The 5,310-nt window shown below is 43.6% G+C and overlaps 1 long non-coding RNA gene across 1 annotated transcript; it reads left to right on the forward strand.

Moving 5' to 3' along the window:
• The first annotated feature begins 4,512 nt into the window (after positions 1–4,512).
• Positions 4,513–5,068, forward strand: LOC114914459 (uncharacterized). Its single transcript, XR_003801718.2, has 2 exons — positions 4,513–4,651; positions 4,767–5,068. It is a non-coding gene; the product is annotated as an uncharacterized lncRNA (long non-coding RNA).
• Positions 5,069–5,310: the final 242 nt, after the last annotated feature.

The raw sequence follows: 5,310 nt of genomic DNA on the forward strand, positions 1-5,310 counted from the left end.
AGGGTTGATCGCTCAAAAATTTTCGTAGCATGATGCTTGGGATCGCGTTCCGACGGAGGTTCCGAAAAGACTCTTCAGGTCACCTTCACCAGAAAATGGGCTCTGACGTGCGCATATTTAATGCCAAAATATCTGGGGGCGGTGGAGCGCAGGATTCGAAGGGACGGCTTCGGCTGTGCCCGTCTCTCTCTATACTTCTCTCGATTGAAATTCAAACTCGGAAGTAGGGGGACTGGTGTTGGGTATAAAATACCCACAGCCGAAGTCCTCAGCGGAATCGACTACATGACAACTCCGCCCGGACTCCTACGGGAGCCGGGCTCCGTCATCGAGAACGCCAACAACTTCAGCCGCAAGCAGACTCCGCCCGGACTCCTACGGGAGCCGGGCTCCGCCGCCGACATCGACTACAGGACAGCTCCACCCAGACTCCTACGGGAGCCGGGCTTCGTCCTCAGCATCAATCGCTGGTAGGCCTCGTCCGGACTCCTACGGGAGCCGGACCTCCCCTCTGACTTTAATTGCAGGGAGACTTCGCCCGGACTCTTATGGGAGCCGGGCTTCATCCTCGACGCCAACAACTTCAGCCGCAAGCAGACTCCGCCCGGACTCCTACGGGAGCCGGGCTCCGCCGCCGACATCGACTACAGAACAGCTCCACCCGGACTCCTACGGGAGCCGGGCTCCGTCCTCAGCATCAACCGCTGGTAGGCCTCGTCTGGACTCCTACGGGAGCCGGACCTCCCCTCTGACTTTAATTGCAGGGAGACTTCGCCCGGACTCTTATGGGAGCCGGGCTTCATCCTCGACGCCAACAACTTCAGCCGCAAGCAGACTCCGTCCGGACTCCTACGGGAGCCGGGCTCCGCCACCGACATCGACTACAGGACAGCTCCACCCGGACTCCTACGGGAGTCAGGCTCCGTCCTCAGCATCAACTGCTGGTAAGCCCCATCCGGACTCCTACGGGAGCCGGACTTTGCCTTGACTGCAGAAAAACTTCACCCGGACTCCTACGGGAGCCGAGCTTCATTCTCGACTCCAACAGCTGCAAGGCAGACTGCGACCGGGCTCCTACGGGAGCCAGACGGACTCCTACGGGAGCCGGACTCCGCCGATGACGTCAACCGCAAGCGGACTCCGTCCGGACTCCTACGGGAGCTGGACTCCGACCGCTGCCGAGCTTCCACCAGCAGATCTGCACTCCCGGGCCACAATCACGGCCACGATCCTGCTCCACTTCCTGCGGCGGACTCCGCGCAGCTCCATTATTCTCTGACAGGCTGTATCAACGGCCATGATTCTGCTCCACTCATTGCGGCAGACCTTACGCGATTCCCTTATTCTCTGACAGGCTGTATCAACGGCCATGATTCTGCTCCACTCCCTGCGGCGGGTGCCGCGTGACCCCACTGTCTGTAACAGATTCCACGTGGCGAGCTACGGCGATAGCCATGACTCCGCTCCACTACTCTTCGCAGTAAATTCCTCCTGACTGTGGGCGGCCCACTACCTGGCGGTTACAAACGTCGCCATCGATCCATTACCTCCCCCGCCTATAAAAAGGGGGACCCAGATACGTTATTCTATAAGCTCATTTCTTATCTCAAAACTCTGCTAAATTCTCCGTTCGAGCGCTCCATTCTTGTTGAGGCAGAGAACTGACTTGAGCGTCGGAGGGTCTTGCCGGAGCAACCCCACCTCCGGTTTAGACTTCCTTTGCAGGTCCCGGCGGCGACCGCAGCTTCCCCGACTCCAGCTTCTCCGGCGCAAGCAGATTTTTGCACCAACAGTAGGGTATCCCTCATCTTAGAGCCATTCAACTCCCTCTCATCTAGCCTTTTCTTCTCCACCATTCTACCACTCAACTTAATGGCATGAGGATGGATCCCACTATTGAATTGGCAATCGATCCGAACTTTTTCCTTGTGTCCTTGTTCGGCTAGTTTCCCTATGTGGCAATGGAACCATCCTATTCTGCCCACTTCTTCTTTCTCTAGATGCCACCATCTCCATCATCACCTCCATGGCCATTGATCTCTTTATCCTTCTCCCTCAAGTGCATGATAGCCCAGTAGGTGGACCCTTAGCCTTCCCTATGACCATGCCTCAAGCCACGAGTAAGAGATCCTAACCACCCGCCCCCCATACTTATCCATCTCTCTCTCTCCCCTCTCTCTAATGCCACCTCCACCACTCGATCCACCAACCCCTAATGAGGATTTTTGTTGTCATGTGACAACCTTAGTCATGTTGTCCCTACTCAATTTTGGATCCCTACCCCTAATATAGATAGTTATGTCTCAGACCTGAATATACTTAGGATGCTGGCCACCATAACTTTGCTATCCTTGTCGGTCCTCTCATATTTTATTTCCCACCTAATCTAACTTTCTTAATTTTGATAGGGTCTAATCATTTTGACAGAAAGCAATCTAAGATTGAGTTTTAAACTCAAACACTCGAATTATGGTAAAAAATATGATTCTGTCATTTAATTAATTTTAGAAGAACTATTTGAATTAGGGAAAGTTGGGGCAAACATTTGGGTTAGGGCCACTTTTCTTGGATGACCAGTTTCTTTATTTATTATAATTATAGGTGCATTACTCGACTTATTGTCGGTATATGTAGGAATCCCCTGCATGTTCATCTATAAATGTAAATATTTGTGTGTGTGTGTTTGTGTGTATTATTAATCGCATGTATTATGATGTGGATATTTGCTCTAATTTTTGCATGAATTATGATTGGATAATATATTAATTTATTGAGTGAAATTGATTAAAATAGTTCAAATGAGGCATAATCTAATGGTTAATGTAAAAAAGGATATTGAACTAGCCAAATTAATACAGAGAGACTCATCATGGGCAAAAATATGGCATTGTAGATAGTCTTATCACTAGTAGGAAGATGGGACTATAGATAGGCCCTCACAAATATGAACATAAAACTATAGATAACCTCACCATGAGCAAAAACATGATACAATAGTTTGTTAGTTGCTGGAGTATGGTCATGACTAGTCCAAAATCATAAGATAATTGAAAGTTCAATTGAGTAAGTTCAGAAAAGTTACCAAGTCAAATCTTATTATTAGATCCTAACAAGATGCATATTTGAATCAGAGCTTAGATCAAAGGCATAGGGTGCTTAGTGCTCCTGCTAAAGTTGGGTTTACTAGTAAGACATGGAAAGATAATAAATATTTCAGATACTACTGGATGCGAAAAAAAATTATGTTTAGATTATTTTTATTATTTTGTAATATTGGAGTTAATTGTCGTATTCTAGAAATGATGAATTATACCATTTTTATTCATCCAACAAGCCTTGCAAATTCCCTTGAGCTATACTCCGTAGAATGTGCGGTCCTGTTATGTGTCAACTCAAGGGGTGGGTTGCAGCATGACACTTTCATCTTCCCTCTGCCATTGTCCCTAAAATTTCTTAAGAAAGAAGCTAAGGGCTTGATTTCATGCTTTAGTAAATTTTCTAAACGAGGGTATCAATGATTAGAGCTAATTTATGGCTTAAATAACTCGCGTTGCAAGTTAAATTAACTTTTCTCACTTGCAAATGTGATATTTTAGAAGTATCGAAAGCTTTTGGTATTTTAGTTATAAGTTGCAACACGAGTGTGTCAAACAACAACAGCATCATGAACAACAAAACATAATGACAATTTGATAAATCCCAATCTAGTATTCAACCATAGGCAAAACAGTTGTTACTTAGTGAAATAATAGGGCTTTGTGTGCTTGTTAAAAATAAAATTAAATTCAAAAATTATATTTAGGCCTAAGTTTTTAGCAGTATTGATGGAAGAGACAAGAGCTTGATGAAACTACGCTCCTAGGCAATGAAGAGTGTTCATTTTGGAAAAGCAGTTCAGTATAAGAAAGAGTTTAAAGAATTGACGGTCGAATTATCAGCAGTGGAAGAAGAGCACAGTGCATTAAGAACAATGGGACCTGGAGACAAAAGGAAAAGTGTTTCGTTAGTTAATTTTAAAGATAAGTTTCTAGAAAAATATATGTTAAGATTAGGAAAGTGCAAATGTTATAAATTTCAAAAGGAATATCTTATAAAAAGAAGTATTTGGAGGATTGGAACATTATGTGGGACTCAAACTGTAAAATATTGAAAAAGTTTGGGGCTTCTATATAGTATTAAGATGAAGTATCTTGAACCCGTATAGATAGTTTCAGAATTTCCTATGAATAGTCAAAGTGATAATTCAAAAGTCAAATATCCTTATTGACCTTAAAAGAAGTCCACTATAGCTGCTCCAGCCGAAGAAGAAAGGAGTTTTTTTTTTTTTTCTTTCTAAAGATACTCTAACACGATATTGTAATTTTCCATGATATATCTATTAGGTCAAAATACTAAATTCTAATCTTGCACATGATGCACTCCTTTTTCTAAGCCAACTCTATCCTACACTAGACTTTCATGACGAATCATCCAATGTTTCAAGCCTCATGCTGACATATCATCCATTCATATTAGAAACAGGACCATGAATTCATCTCAGGCCCTGCTCTATAAATGCCAGCCATACCTTCATATCTACCATACCTTGCAAGAAGCTCAGAAGACATGGCATGCACCAAACTCTCAGTTGTAACGCTTCTCCTACTATCTGGTAGTCGTCCCTTCTCTTGGCAGTGTATATATTTATATATATGGACTAACTATAACCATAGAAACTAACCCATTCATTTGTTTTCCTTTTTATTGTTTGATGCTACAAAACATAGCCTTGTTTTGGGACGTGCAAAGCAGCATGGGCGCCGCGCCGTGTAATCTACTCTGCCGTGAAGATGTCGACTACGTGACCTGCACATCCTCTGGCAATAAGAAGCTGCCACCCAAGTGCAACTGCTGCAACCTTCCCGATGATTGTGTCCTTCACCTATCGGATGGATCTCAAATTTCTTGCTAGATATCAATAATATATGTAAACACATATCTAAATAAAGGATTTAAATATGGCCATGTACTATGACTACCATTAATCGAGGCAGAGCCAAGATTTATCCATAGAGGTGCCAGAAATAAACTAGTAACTACGTATTTTTCTTTTATTTCAAAATTATATGCATATGAAATTATAGTTTAGATCTAAATTATTCATAAATGGCATAATATTAATAAATTAGATTAATTTGTGAGCATAACGTTAGTAAATGGAGCTTGGAATTGATTGTCTGAAACAGCAATTCTGCATGATAAAGTTAGTTGATTGTCTAAAAGAGGTTATCCAATGGTGGTACGTGCAAAGAAAGGTGAATCCTTCTTCCA

This window comes from Elaeis guineensis, chromosome 8 (genome assembly GCF_000442705.2).
Source record: "Elaeis guineensis isolate ETL-2024a chromosome 8, EG11, whole genome shotgun sequence".
NCBI lineage: Eukaryota > Viridiplantae > Streptophyta > Magnoliopsida > Arecales > Arecaceae > Elaeis > Elaeis guineensis.